Source organism: Pelobates fuscus, chromosome 7 (genome assembly GCF_036172605.1).
Source record: "Pelobates fuscus isolate aPelFus1 chromosome 7, aPelFus1.pri, whole genome shotgun sequence".
NCBI classification, from domain to species: domain Eukaryota; kingdom Metazoa; phylum Chordata; class Amphibia; order Anura; family Pelobatidae; genus Pelobates; species Pelobates fuscus.
In genome coordinates, this window is record NC_086323.1 from 129,857,723 (window position 1) to 129,873,211 (window position 15,489).

A 15,489-nucleotide genomic window follows, 5' to 3' on the forward strand; every position below is an offset into this window, starting at 1 on the left:
CCCTACTGAAGGGAACTTAAAACATATCGACCCAGGTGGGACTTGAACCCACAATCTCCAGCTTCGGAGGCTGATGCCTTATCCATTAGGCCACTGGGCCACATCTGCACACAAACATAAATCTCTGTCTTTTTTTTCCAATGACTAACTATAGATTGAATAATTTTAGTGTCCCAGTATTGGAACTCAGTTTTTAACTCAGATTATAGAAACCATTTGATAACATAGTCTAAAAAAGTCAAGAAAAATAAATAAATCTCTCTAAATCTCTCTATTTTCAAGAAGGGTATTGAAGATTTGCCATGGTCTTCAGTTACAATAATGTAATATAATTAAAGTACATGCCTAAACAGGAAAAAATAAATCCTGAGATGGTTTTAGGACCACTCGGTCATGAAAAATAACGGTGTGGGTGTCTGGAAAGAAGAAAGCTTGAAGTTCAATGATGCGTTTAGCAGTAGAAATCACTATTAGAAACACTGTCTTATAGGTAAGACACTGAGTAGTAATTTCTCGAAGAGGACCGTATGGACCATATTTGTAAGAAACTCTAGGACCAAAGGAATATCCCATGGCAGAGAAGTATTCCTAGGATGAGGTTTGATTATTATAGTTGCTTTAAAGAATTTTGCCGTTAGTGGATGTGAAGACCAGGAAGTATTGCACTGGGCAGATAGTTCAGTTCATTGGACTTTTAGAGTACTTAGACCATTCTCTAGGCCAGATTGAAAAAAATTCCAGGTAATAAAGCTGGGAAAGATGAAGGATATCAAAGGTTTGTAGAAGGGCTCATTGCTTGAAAGTTTCCTATACTCTATAATAACATGCTGAAGTTGAAGATTTCCTGGATTTCAGGAGAGTTTCTACTAGGTTGTCTGATAGGTCTTGGTTTAATAGAGTTGACCGTTCAAAAACCTCATGCTACTCCATGAGCCGTAAAGGCGAAAACATAATCAAGTACACAACAAGTATTATGACTCTTTAATCTTCCTGTGTATTCTCCTAGAATGAGTTCTTAGACAGGTTGTTAAAAAGTTACTCCAACCATCATAATCACTGCTAAATAAAAAAAATAAAAAACGTCATGCTACTCCATAAACCGTATAGGCAAAAATAGGATCAAGAACACAAGTCTCGTGACTCATTAATTTCCTCTGTGTTTCCTCCTAAAATGAGTTCTTGAACAAGTTTTTAAAAGGTTACTCTAACCATCATAAGCACTACTAAGCTGAAAATAAATACATAAATGATCATGGTACTCCATAAACCTCAATGGCAAAATATAATCAAGAACACAGCAAGTATTATACATTATTCTTCTTCTGTTTCTCCTCCTAGAACAAGTTTTAAAACAGGCGGTTAAATGGCTGACTTAAAATGCCCCATGTTGCTGCAAGAGATGAAATTACACCTCCTGCAGCAATGGGTTTAAACTTGGTATGTGTACTTTTTCACAGTGAAAATGTGCAGATGCAGACTCCAGACACCATGACCTCTTTAAATGACTGAAGTGGACATGCTGCTTGGAACCATGTAATTTAAGTCAACATCGTGGTTCTAGAAAAAAATGTGTCTATGGTTGATTCAGTAAGACAGGGTAGATATTGAAGATTTTAGATATTGACATTTTTTTTCTTTACTTGTCTTGTTCTTCCACTCAAATATTGATGTAGAATACTTGCAATTGATACATATGTTGATGATCATTTTGCTCAACTTATGTTTCCAAATAACGCTACTGAAATGGGGAACAAATTGCAATTGGGCCCTACTGAAGGGAACTTAAAACATATCGACCCAGGTGGGACTTGAACCCACAATCCCCAGCTTCGGAGGCTGATGCCTTATCCATTAGGCCACTGGGCCACATCTGCACACAAACATAAATCTCTGTCTTTTTTTTCCAATGACTAACTATAGATTGAATAATTTTAGTGTCCCAGTATTGGAACTCAGTTTTTAACTCAGATTATAGAAACCATTTGATAACATAGTCTAAAAAAGTCAAGAAAAATAAATAAATCTCTCTAAATCTCTCTATTTTCAAGAAGGGTATTGAAGATTTGCCATGGTCTTCAGTTACAATAATGTAATATAATTAAAGTACATGCCTAAACAGGAAAAAATAAATCCTGAGATGGTTTTAGGACCACTCGGTCATGAAAAATAACGGTGTTCCAACGGTGTTCCAATGACTAACTATAGATTGAATAATTTTAGTGTCCCAGTATTGGAACTCAGTTTTTAACTCAGATTATAGAAACCATTTGATAACATAGTCTAAAAAAGTCAAGAAAAATAAATAAATCTCTCTAAATCTCTCTATTTTCAAGAAGGGTATTGAAGATTTGCCATGGTCTTCAGTTACAATAATGTAATATAATTAAAGTACATGCCTAAACAGGAAAAAATCAATCCTGAGATGGTTTTAGGACCACTCGGTCATGAAAAATAACGGTGTGGGTGTCTGGAAAGAAGAAAGCTTGAAGTTCAATGATGCGTTTAGCAGTAGAAATCACTATTAGAAACACTGTCTTATAGGTAAGACACTGAGTAGTAATTTCTCGAAGAGGACCGTATGGACCATATTTGTAAGAAACTCTAGGACCAAAGGAATATCCCATGGCAGAGAAGTATTCCTAGGATGAGGTTTGATTATTATAGTTGCTTTAAAGAATTTTGCCGTTAGTGGATGTGAAGACCAGGAAGTATTGCACTGGGCAGATAGTTCAGTTCATTGGACTTTTAGAGTACTTAGACCATTCTCTAGGCCAGATTGAAAAAAATTCCAGGTAATAAAGCTGGGAAAGATGAAGGATATCAAAGGTTTGTAGAAGGGCTCATTGCTTGAAAGTTTCCTATACTCTATAATAACATGCTGAAGTTGAAGATTTCCTGGATTTCAGGAGAGTTTCTACTAGGTTGTCTGATAGGTCTTGGTTTAATAGAGTTGACCGTTCAAAAACCTCATGCTACTCCATGAGCCGTAAAGGCGAAAACATAATCAAGTACACAAAAAGTATTATGACTCTTTAATCTTCCTGTGTATTCTCCTAGAATGAGTTCTTAGACAGGTTGTTAAAAAGTTACTCCAACCATCATAATCACTGCTAAATAAAAAAAATAAAAAACCTCATGTTACTCCATAAACCGTATAGGCAAAAATAGGATCAAGAACACAAGTCTCGTGACTCATTAATTTCCTCTGTGTTTCCTCCTAAAATGAGTTCTTGAACAAGTTTTTAAAAGGTTACTCTAACCATCATAAGCACTACTAAGCTGAAAATAAATACATAAATGATCATGGTACTCCATAAACCTCAATGGCAAAATATAATCAAGAACACTGCAAGTATTATACATTATTCTTCCTCTGTTTCTCCTCCTAGAACAAGTTTTAAAACAGGCGGTTAAATGGCTGACTTAAAATGCCCCATGTTGCTGCAAGAGATGAAATTACACCTCCTGCAGCAATGGGTTTAAACTTGGTATGTGTACTTTTTCACAGTGAAAAGGTGCAGATGCAGACTCCAGACACCATGACCTCTTTAAATGACTGAAGTGGACATGCTGCTTGGAACCATGTAATTTAAGTCAACATCGTGGTTCTAGAAAAAAATGTGTCTATGGTTGATTCAGTAAGACAGGGTAGATATTGAAGATTTTAGATATTGACATTTTTTTTCTTTACTTGTCTTGTTCTTCCACTCAAATATTGATGTAGAATACTTGCAATTGATACATATGTTGATGATCATTTTGCTCAACTTATGTTTCCAAATAACGCTACTGAAATGGGGAACAAATTGCAATTGGGCCCTACTGAAGGGAACTTAAAACATATCGACCCAGGTGGGACTTGAACCCACAATCTCCAGCTTCGGAGGCTGATGCCTTATCCATTAGGCCACTGGGCCACATCTGCACACAAACATAAATCTCTGTCTTTTTTTTCCAATGACTAACTATAGATTGAATCATTTTAGTGTCCCAGTATTGGAACCCAGTTTTAACTCAGATTATAGAAACCATTTGATAACATAGTCTAAAAAAGTCAAGAGAAATAAATAAATCTCTCTAAATCTCTCTATTTTCAAGAAGGGTATTGAAGATTTGCCATGGTCTTCAGTTACAATACTGTAATATAATGAAAGTACATGCCTAAACAGGAAAAAATAAATCCTGAGATGGTTTTAGGACCACTCGGTCATGAAAAATAACGGTGTGGGTGTCTGGAAAGAAGAAAGCTTGAAGTTCAATGATGCGTTTAGCAGTAGAAATCACTATTAGAAACACTGTCTTATAGGTAAGACACTGAGTAGTAATTTCTCGAAGAGGACCATATGGACCATATTTGTAAGAAACTCTAGGACCAAAGGAATATCCCATGGCAGAGAAGTATTCCTAGGATGAGGCTTGATTATTATAGTTGCTTTAAAGAATTTTGCCGTTAGTGGATGTGAAGACCAGGAAGTATTGCACTGGGCAGATAGTTCAGTTCATTGGACTTTTAGAGTACTTAGACCATTCTCTAGGCCAGATTGAAAAAATTCCAGGTAATAAAGCTGGGAAAGATGAAGGATATCAAAGGTTTGTAGAAGGGCTCATTGCTTGAAAGTTTCCTATACTCTATAATAACATGCTGAAGTTGAAGATTTCCTGGATTTCAGGAGAGTTTCTACTAGGTTGTCTGATAAGTCTTGGTTTAATAGAGTTGACCGTTCAAAAACCTCATGCTACTCCATGAGCCGTAAAGGCGAAAACATAATCAAGTACACAACAAGTATTATGACTCTTTAATCTTCCTGTGTATTCACCTAGAATGAGTTCTTAGACAGGTTGTTAAAAAGTTACTCCAACCATCATAATCACTTCTAAATAAAAAAAATAAAAAACCTCATGTTACTCCATAAACCGTATAGGCAAAAATAGGATCAAGAACACAAGTCTCGTGACTTTTTAATTTCCTCTGTGTTTCCTCCTAAAATGAGTTCTTGAACAAGTTTTTAAAAGGTTACTCTAACCATCATAAGCACTACTAAGCTGAAAATAAATACATAAATGATCATGGTACTCCATAAACCTCAATGGCAAAATATAATCAAGAACACAGCAAGTATTATACATTATTCTTCCTCTGTTTCTCCTCCTAGAACAAGTTTTAAAACAGGCGGTTAAATGGCTGACTTAAAATGCCCCATGTTGCTGCAAGAGATGAAATTACACCTCCTGCAGCAATGGGTTTAAGCTCGGTATGTGTACTTTTTCACAGTGAAAAGGTGCAGATGCAGACTCCAGACACCATGACCTCTTTAAATGACTGAAGTGGACATGCTGCTTGGAACCATGTAATTTAAGTCAACATTGTGGTTCTAGAAAAAAACGTGTCTATGGTTGATTCAGTAAGACAGGGTAGATATTGAAGATTTTAGATATTGACATTTTTTTTCTTTACTTGTCTTGTTCTTCCACTCAAATATTGATGTAGAATACTTGCAATTGATACATATGTTGATGATCATTTTGCTCAACTTATGTTTCCATATAACACTGAAATGGGGAACAAATTGCAATTGGGCCCTACTGAAGGGAACTTAAAACATATCGACCCAGGTGGGACTTGAACCCACAATCCGCAGCTCCGGAGGCTGATGCCTTATCCATTAGGCCACTGGGCCACATCTGCACACAAACATAAATCTCTGTCTTTTTTTTCCAATGACTAACTATAGATTGAATAATTTTAGTGTCCCAGTATTGGAACCCAGTTTTAACTCAGATTATAAAAACCATTTGATAACATAGTCTAAAAAAGTCAAGAAAAATAAATAAATCTCTCTAAATCTCTCTATTTTCAAGAAGGGTATTGAAGATTTGCCATGGTCTTCAGTTACATTAATGTAATATAATGAAAGTACATGCCTAAACAGGAAAAAATAAATCCTGAGATGGTTTTAGGACCACTCGGTCATGAAAAATAATGGTGTGGGTGTCTGGAAAGAAGAAAGCTTGAAGTTCAATGATGCGTTTAGCAGTAGAAATTACTATTAGAAACACTGTCTTATAGGTAAGACACTGAGTAGTAATTTCTCGAAGAGGACGATATGGACCATATTTGTAAGAAACTCTAGGACCAAAGGAATATCCCATGGCAGAGAAGTATTCCTAGGATGAGGCATGATTATTATAGTTGCTATAAAGAATTTTGCCGTTAGTGGATGTGAAGACCAGGAAGTATTGCACTGGGCAGATAGTTCAGTTCATTGGACTTTTAGAGTACTTAGACCATTCTCTAGGCCAGATTGAAAAAATTCCAGGTAATAAAGCTGGGAAAGATGAAGGATATCAAAGGTTTGTAGAAGGGCTCATTGCTTGAAAGTTTCCTATACTCTATAATAACATGCTGAAGTTGAAGATTTCCTGGATTTCAGGAGAGTTTCTACTAGGTTGTCTGATAGGTCTTGGTTTAATAGAGTTGACCGTTCAAAAACCTCATGCTACTCCATGAGCCGTAAAGGCGAAAACATAATCAAGTACACAACAAGTATTATGACTCTTTAATCTTCCTGTGTATTCTCCTAGAATGAGTTCTTAGACAGGTTGTTAAAAAGTTACTCCAACCATCATAATCACTGCTAAATAAAAAAATAAAAAAACTCATGCTACTCCATAAACCGTATAGGCAAAAATAGGATCAAGAACACAAGTCTCGTGACTCATTAATTTCCTCTGTGTTTCCTCCTATAATGAGTTCTTGAACAAGTTTTTAAAAGGTTACTCTAACCATCATAAGCACTACTAAGCTGAAAATAAATACATAAATGATCATGGTACTCCATAAACCTCAATGGCAAAATATAATCAAGAACACAGCAAGTATTATACATTATTCTTCCTCTGTTTCTCCTCCTAGAACTAGTTTTAAAACAGGCGGTTAAATGGCTGACTTAAAATGCCACATGTTGCTGCAAGAGATGAAATTACACCTCCTGCAGCAATGGGTTTAAACTCGGTATGTGTACTTTTACACAGTGAAAAGGTGCAGATGCAGACTCCAGACACCATGACCTCTTTAAATGACTGAAGTGGACATGCTGCTTGGAACCATGTAATTTAAGTCAACATCGTGGTTCTAGAAAAAAATGTGTCTATGGTTGATTCAGTAAGACAGGGTAGATATTGAAGATTTTAGATATTGACATTTTTTTTCTTTACTTGTCTTGTTCTTCCACTCAAATATTGATGTAGAATACTTGCAATTGATACATATGTTGATGATCATTTTGCTCAACTTATGTTTCCAAATAACACTACTGAAATGGGGAACAAATTGCAATTGGGCCCTACTTAAGGGAACTTAAAACATATCGACCCAGGTGGGACTTGAACCCACAATCCCCAGCTTCGGAGGCTGATGCCTTATCCATTAGGCCACTGGGCCACATCTGCACACAAACACAAATCTCTGTCTTTTTTTTCCAATGACTAACTATAGATTGAATCATTTTAGTGTCCCAGTATTGGAACTCAGTTTTTAACTCAGATTATAGAAACCATTTGATAACATAGTCTAAAAAAGTCAAGAAAAATAAATAAATCTCTCTAAATCTCTCTATTTTCAAGAAGGGTATTGAAGATTTGCCATGGTCTTCAGTTACAATAATGTAATATAATTAAAGTACATGCCTAAACAGGAAAAAATAAATCCTGAGATGGTTTTAGGACCACTCGGTCATGAAAAATAACGGTGTGGGTGTCTGGAAAGAAGAAAGCTTGAAGTTCAATGATGCGTTTAGCAGTAGAAATCACTATTAGAAACACTGTCTTATAGGTAAGACACTGAGTAGAAATTTCTCGAAGAGGACCGTATGGACCATATTTGTAAGAAACTCTAGGACCAAAGGAATATCCCATGGCAGAGAAGTATTCCTAGGATGAGGTTTGATTATTATAGTTGCTTTAAAGAATTTTGCCGTTAGTGGATGTGAAGACCAGGAAGTATTTCACTGGGCAGATAGTTCAGTTCATTTGACTTTTAGAGTACTTAGACCATTCTCTAGGCCAGATTGAAAAAAATTCCAGGTAATAAAGCTGGGAAAGATGAAGGATATCAAAGGTTTGTAGAAGGGCTCATTGCTTGAAAGTTTCCTATACTCTATAATAACATGCGGAAGTTGAAGATTTCCTGGATTTCAGGAGAGTTTCTACTAGGTTGTCTGATAGGTCTTGGTTTAATAGAGTTGACCGTTCAAAAACCTCATGCTACTCCATGAGCCGTAAAGGCGAAAACATAATCAAGTACACAACAAGTATTATGACTCTTTAATCTTCCTGTGTATTCTCCTAGAATGAGTTCTTAGACAGGTTGTTAAAAAGTTACTCCAACCATCATAATCACTGCTAAATAAAAAAAATAAAAAACGTCATGCTACTCCATAAACCGTATAGGCAAAAATAGGATCAAGAACACAAGTCTCGTGACTCATTAATTTCCTCTGTGTTTCCTCCTAAAATGAGTTCTTGAACAAGTTTTTAAAAGGTTACTCTAACCATCATAAGCACTACTAAGCTGAAAATAAATACATAAATAATCATGGTACTCCATAAACCTCAATGGCAAAATATAATCAAGAACACAGCAAGTATTATACATTATTCTTCCTCTGTTTCTCTTCCTAGAACAAGTTTTAAAACAGGCGGTTAAATGGCTGACTTAAAATGCCCCATGTTGCTGCAAGAGATGAAATTACACCTCCTGCAGCAATGGGTTTAAACTTGGTATGTGTACTTTTTCACAGTGAAAAGGTGCAGATGCAGACTCCAGACACCATGACCTCTTTAAATGACTGAAGTGGACATGCTGCTTGGAACCATGTAATTTAAGTCAACATCGTGGTTCTAGAAAAAAATGTGTCTATGGTTGATTCAGTAAGACAGGGTAGATATTGAAGATTTTAGATATTGACATTTTTTTTCTTTACTTGTCTTGTTCTTCCACTCAAATATTGATGTAGAATACTTGCAATTGATACATATGTTGATGATCATTTTGCTCAACTTATGTTTCCAAATAACGCTACTGAAATGGGGAACAAATTGCAATTGGGCCCTACTGAAGGGAACTTAAAACATATCGACCCAGGTGGGACTTGAACCCACAATCCCCAGCTTCGGAGGCTGATGCCTTATCCATTAGGCCACTGGGCCACATCTGCACACAAACTTAAATCTCTGTCTTTTTTTTCCAATGACTAACTATAGATTGAATCATTTTAGTGTCCCAGTATTGGAACTCAGTTTTTAACTCAGATTATAGAAACCATTTGATAACATAGTCTAAAAAAGTCAAGAAAAATAAATCTCTCTAAATCTCTCTATTTTCAAGAAGGGTATTGAAGATTTGCCATGGCCTTCAGTTACAATAATGTAATATAATTAAAGTACATGCCTAAACAGGAAAAAATCAATCCTGAGATGGTTTTAGGACCACTCGGTCATGAAAAATAACGGTGTGGGTGTCTGGAAAGAAGAAAGCTTGAAGTTCAATGATGCGTTTAGCAGTAGAAATCACTATTAGAAACACTGTCTTATAGGTAAGACACTGAGTAGTAATTTCTCGAAGAGGACCGTATGGACCATATTTGTAAGAAACTCTAGGACCAAAGGAATATCCCATGGCAGAGAAGTATTCCTAGGATGAGGTTTGATTATTATAGTTGCTTTAAAGAATTTTGCCGTTAGTGGATGTGAAGACCAGGAAGTATTGCACTGGGCAGATAGTTCAGTTCATTGGACTTTTAGAGTACTTAGACCATTCTCTAGGCCAGATTGAAAAAAATTCCAGGTAATAAAGCTGGGAAAGATGAAGGATATCAAAGGTTTGTAGAAGGGCTCATTGCTTTAAAGTTTCCTATACTCTATAATAACATGCTGAAGTTGAAGATTTCCTGGATTTCAGGAGAGTTTCTACTAGGTTGTCTGATAGGTCTTGGTTTAATAGAGTTGACCGTTCAAAAACCTCATGCTACTCCATGAGCCGTAAAGGCGAAAACATAATCAAGTACACAACAAGTATTATGACTCTTTAATCTTCCTGTGTATTCTCCTAGAATGAGTTCTTAGACAGGTTGTTAAAAAGTTACTCCAACCATCATAATCACTGCTAAATAAAAAAAATAAAAAACGTCATGCTACTCCATAAACCGTATAGGCAAAAATAGGATCAAGAACACAAGTCTCGTGACTCATTAATTTCCTCTGTGTTTCCTCCTAAAATGAGTTCTTGAACAAGTTTTTAAAAGGTTACTCTAACCATCATAAGCACTACTAAGCTGAAAATAAATACATAAATGATCATGGTACTCCATAAACCTCAATGGCAAAATATAATCAAGAACATAGCAAGTATTATACATTATTCTTCCTCTGTTTCTCTTCCTAGAACAAGTTTTAAAACAGGCGGTTAAATGGCTGACTTAAAATGCCCCATGTTGCTGCAAGAGATGAAATTACACCTCCTGCAGCAATGGGTTTAAACTTGGTATGTGTACTTTTTCACAGTGAAAAGGTGCAGATGCAGACTCCAGACACCATGACCTCTTTAAATGACTGAAGTGGACATGCTGCTTGGAACCATGTAATTTAAGTCAACATCGTGGTTCTAGAAAAAAATGTGTCTATGGTTGATTCAGTAAGACAGGGTAGATATTGAAGATTTTAGATATTGACATTTTTTTTCTTTACTTGTCTTGTTCTTCCACTCAAATATTGATGTAGAATACTTGCAATTGATACATATGTTGATGATCATTTTGCTCAACTTATGTTTCCAAATAACGCTACTGAAATGGGGAACAAATTGCAATTGGGCCCTACTTAAGGGAACTTAAAACATATCGACCCAGGTGGGACTTGAACCCACAATCCCCAGCTTCGGAGGCTGATGCCTTATCCATTAGGCCACTGGGCCACATCTGCACACAAACACAAATCTCTGTCTTTTTTTTCCAATGACTAACTATAGATTGAATCATTTTAGTGTCCCAGTATTGGAACTCAGTTTTTAACTCAGATTATAGAAACCATTTGATAACATAGTCTAAAATAGTCAAGAAAAATAAATAAATCTCTCTAAATCTCTCTATTTTCAAGAAGGGTATTGAAGATTTGCCATGGTCTTCAGTTACAATAATGTAATATAATTAAAGTACATGCCTAAACAGGAAAAAATAAATCCTGAGATGGTTTTAGGACCACTCGGTCATGAAAAATAACGGTGTGGGTGTCTGGAAAGAAGAAAGCTTGAAGTTCAATGATGCGTTTAGCAGTAGAAATCACTATAGAAACACTGTCTTATAGGTAAGACACTGAGTAGTAATTTCTCGAAGAGGACCGTATGGACCATATTTGTAAGAAACTCTAGGACCAAAGGAATATCCCATGGCAGAGAAGTATTCCTAGGATGAGGTTTGATTATTATAGTTGCTTTAAAGAATTTTGCCGTTAGTGGATGTGAAGACCAGGAAGTATTGCACTGGGCAGATAGTTCAGTTCATTGGACTTTTAGAGTACTTAGACCATTCTCTAGGCCAGATTGAAAAAAATTCCAGGTAATAAAGCTGGGAAAGATGAAGGATATCAAAGGTTTGTAGAAGGGCTCATTGCTTGAAAGTTTCCTATACTCTATAATAACATGCTGAAGTTGAAGATTTCCTGGATTTCAGGAGAGTTTCTACTAGGTTGTCTGATAGGTCTTGGTTTAATAGAGTTGACCGTTCAAAAACCTCATGCTACTCCATGAGCCGTAAAGGCGAAAACATAATCAAGTACACAACAAGTATTATGACTCTTTAATCTTCCTGTGTATTCTCCTAGAATGAGTTCTTAGACAGGTTGTTAAAAAGTTACTCCAACCATCATAATCACTGCTAAATAAAAAAAATAAAAAACGTCATGCTACTCCATAAACCGTATAGGCAAAAATAGGATCAAGAACACAAGTCTCGTGACTCATTAATTTCCTCTGTGTTTCCTCCTAAAATGAGTTCTTGAACAAGTTTTTAAAAGGTTACTCTAACCATCATAAGCACTACTAAGCTGAAAATAAATACATAAATGATCATGGTACTCCATAAACCTCAATGGCAAAATATAATCAAGAACACAGCAAGTATTATACATTATTCTTCTTCTGTTTCTCCTCCTAGAACAAGTTTTAAAACAGGCGGTTAAATGGCTGACTTAAAATGCCCCATGTTGCTGCAAGAGATGAAATTACACCTCCTGCAGCAATGGGTTTAAACTTGGTATGTGTACTTTTTCACAGTGAAAATGTGCAGATGCAGACTCCAGACACCATGACCTCTTTAAATGACTGAAGTGGACATGCTGCTTGGAACCATGTAATTTAAGTCAACATCGTGGTTCTAGAAAAAAATGTGTCTATGGTTGATTCAGTAAGACAGGGTAGATATTGAAGATTTTAGATATTGACATTTTTTTTCTTTACTTGTCTTGTTCTTCCACTCAAATATTGATGTAGAATACTTGCAATTGATACATATGTTGATGATCATTTTGCTCAACTTATGTTTCCAAATAACGCTACTGAAATGGGGAACAAATTGCAATTGGGCCCTACTGAAGGGAACTTAAAACATATCGACCCAGGTGGGACTTGAACCCACAATCTCCAGCTTCGGAGGCTGATGCCTTATCCATTAGGCCACTGGGCCACATCTGCACACAAACATAAATCTCTGTCTTTTTTTTCCAATGACTAACTATAGATTGAATAATTTTAGTGTCCCAGTATTGGAACTCAGTTTTTAACTCAGATTATAGAAACCATTTGATAACATAGTCTAAAAAAGTCAAGAAAAATAAATAAATCTCTCTAAATCTCTCTATTTTCAAGAAGGGTATTGAAGATTTGCCATGGTCTTCAGTTACAATAATGTAATATAATTAAAGTACATGCCTAAACAGGAAAAAATAAATCCTGAGATGGTTTTAGGACCACTCGGTCATGAAAAATAACGGTGTGGGTGTCTGGAAAGAAGAAAGCTTGAAGTTCAATGATGCGTTTAGCAGTAGAAATCACTATTAGAAACACTGTCTTATAGGTAAGACACTGAGTAGTAATTTCTCGAAGAGGACCGTATGGACCATATTTGTAAGAAACTCTAGGACCAAAGGAATATCCCATGGCAGAGAAGTATTCCTAGGATGAGGTTTGATTATTATAGTTGCTTTAAAGAATTTTGCCGTTAGTGGATGTGAAGACCAGGAAGTATTGCACTGGGCAGATAGTTCAGTTCATTGGACTTTTAGAGTACTTAGACCATTCTCTAGGCCAGATTGAAAAAAATTCCAGGTAATAAAGCTGGGAAAGATGAAGGATATCAAAGGTTTGTAGAAGGGCTCATTGCTTGAAAGTTTCCTATACTCTATAATAACATGCTGAAGTTGAAGATTTCCTGGATTTCAGGAGAGTTTCTACTAGGTTGTCTGATAGGTCTTGGTTTAATAGAGTTGACCGTTCAAAAACCTCATGCTACTCCATGAGCCGTAAAGGCGAAAACATAATCAAGTACACAACAAGTATTATGACTCTTTAATCTTCCTGTGTATTCTCCTAGAATGAGTTCTTAGACAGGTTGTTAAAAAGTTACTCCAACCATCATAATCACTGCTAAATAAAAAAAATAAAAAACGTCATGCTACTCCATAAACCGTATAGGCAAAAATAGGATCAAGAACACAAGTCTCGTGACTCATTAATTTCCTCTGTGTTTCCTCCTAAAATGAGTTCTTGAACAAGTTTTTAAAAGGTTACTCTAACCATCATAAGCACTACTAAGCTGAAAATAAATACATAAATGATCATGGTACTCCATAAACCTCAATGGCAAAATATAATCAAGAACACAGCAAGTATTATACATTATTCTTCTTCTGTTTCTCCTCCTAGAACAAGTTTTAAAACAGGCGGTTAAATGGCTGACTTAAAATGCCCCATGTTGCTGCAAGAGATGAAATTACACCTCCTGCAGCAATGGGTTTAAACTTGGTATGTGTACTTTTTCACAGTGAAAATGTGCAGATGCAGACTCCAGACACCATGACCTCTTTAAATGACTGAAGTGGACATGCTGCTTGGAACCATGTAATTTAAGTCAACATCGTGGTTCTAGAAAAAAATGTGTCTATGGTTGATTCAGTAAGACAGGGTAGATATTGAAGATTTTAGATATTGACATTTTTTTTCTTTACTTGTCTTGTTCTTCCACTCAAATATTGATGTAGAATACTTGCAATTGATACATATGTTGATGATCATTTTGCTCAACTTATGTTTCCAAATAACGCTACTGAAATGGGGAACAAATTGCAATTGGGCCCTACTGAAGGGAACTTAAAACATATCGACCCAGGTGGGACTTGAACCCACAATCCCCAGCTTCGGAGGCTGATGCCTTATCCATTAGGCCACTGGGCCACATCTGCACACAAACATAAATCTCTGTCTTTTTTTTCCAATGACTAACTATAGATTGAATAATTTTAGTGTCCCAGTATTGGAACTCAGTTTTTAACTCAGATTATAGAAACCATTTGATAACATAGTCTAAAAAAGTCAAGAAAAATAAATAAATCTCTCTAAATCTCTCTATTTTCAAGAGGGGTATTGAAGATTTGCCATGGTCTTCAGTTACAATAATGTAATATAATTAAAGTACATGCCTAAACAGGAAAAAATAAATCCTGAGATGGTTTTAGGACCACTCGGTCATGAAAAATAACGGTGTTCCAACGGTGTTCCAATGACTAACTATAGATTGAATAATTTTAGTGTCCCAGTATTGGAACTCAGTTTTTAACTCAGATTATAGAAACCATTTGATAACATAGTCTAAAAAAGTCAAGAAAAATAAATAAATCTCTCTAAATCTCTCTATTTTCAAGAAGGGTATTGAAGATTTGCCATGGTCTTCAGTTACAATAATGTAATATAATTAAAGTACATGCCTAAACAGGAAAAAATAAATCCTGAGATGGTTTTAGGACCACTCGGTCATGAAAAATAACGGTGTGGGTGTCTGGAAAGAAGAAAGCTTGAAGTTCAATGATGCGTTTAGCAGTAGAAATCACTATTAGAAACACTGTCTTATAGGTAAGACACTGAGTAGTAATTTCTCGAAGAGGACCGTATGGACCATATTTGTAAGAAACTCTAGGACCAAAGGAATATCCCATGGCAGAGAAGTATTCCTAGGATGAGGTTTGATTATTATAGTTGCTTTAAAGAATTTTGCCGTTAGTGGATGTGAAGACCAGGAAGTATTGCACTGGGCAGATAGTTCAGTTCATTGGACTTTTAGAGTACTTAGACCATTCTCTAGGCCAGATTGAAAAAAATTCCAGGTAATAAAGCTGGGAAAGATGAAGGATATCAAAGGTTTGTAGAAGGGCTCATTGCTTGAAAGT

At 35.9% G+C, this 15,489-nt stretch overlaps 9 non-coding genes across 9 annotated transcripts; all 9 read right to left on the reverse strand.

Annotated features, from left to right (window-relative positions):
- Positions 1 to 27: 27 nt before the first annotated feature.
- Positions 28 to 100, reverse strand: TRNAR-CCG (transfer RNA arginine (anticodon CCG)). Its single transcript has one exon. It is a non-coding gene; the product is annotated as a tRNA-Arg (tRNA).
- Positions 101 to 1,793: 1,693 nt separating this feature from the next.
- On the reverse strand, positions 1,794 to 1,866 carry TRNAR-CCG (transfer RNA arginine (anticodon CCG)). The gene has a single exon. It is a non-coding gene; the product is annotated as a tRNA-Arg (tRNA).
- Positions 1,867 to 3,844: 1,978 nt separating this feature from the next.
- On the reverse strand, positions 3,845 to 3,917 carry TRNAR-CCG (transfer RNA arginine (anticodon CCG)). Its single transcript has one exon. It is a non-coding gene; the product is annotated as a tRNA-Arg (tRNA).
- Positions 3,918 to 5,605: 1,688 nt separating this feature from the next.
- On the reverse strand, positions 5,606 to 5,678 carry TRNAR-CCG (transfer RNA arginine (anticodon CCG)). The gene has a single exon. It is a non-coding gene; the product is annotated as a tRNA-Arg (tRNA).
- A 1,690-nt stretch (positions 5,679 to 7,368) lies between these two features.
- Positions 7,369 to 7,441, reverse strand: TRNAR-CCG (transfer RNA arginine (anticodon CCG)). The gene has a single exon. It is a non-coding gene; the product is annotated as a tRNA-Arg (tRNA).
- A 1,693-nt stretch (positions 7,442 to 9,134) lies between these two features.
- On the reverse strand, positions 9,135 to 9,207 carry TRNAR-CCG (transfer RNA arginine (anticodon CCG)). Its single transcript has one exon. It is a non-coding gene; the product is annotated as a tRNA-Arg (tRNA).
- A 1,689-nt stretch (positions 9,208 to 10,896) lies between these two features.
- Positions 10,897 to 10,969, reverse strand: TRNAR-CCG (transfer RNA arginine (anticodon CCG)). The gene has a single exon. It is a non-coding gene; the product is annotated as a tRNA-Arg (tRNA).
- A 1,692-nt stretch (positions 10,970 to 12,661) lies between these two features.
- Positions 12,662 to 12,734, reverse strand: TRNAR-CCG (transfer RNA arginine (anticodon CCG)). Its single transcript has one exon. It is a non-coding gene; the product is annotated as a tRNA-Arg (tRNA).
- A 1,693-nt stretch (positions 12,735 to 14,427) lies between these two features.
- On the reverse strand, positions 14,428 to 14,500 carry TRNAR-CCG (transfer RNA arginine (anticodon CCG)). Its single transcript has one exon. It is a non-coding gene; the product is annotated as a tRNA-Arg (tRNA).
- Between the last annotated feature and the right edge of the window lie 989 nt (positions 14,501 to 15,489).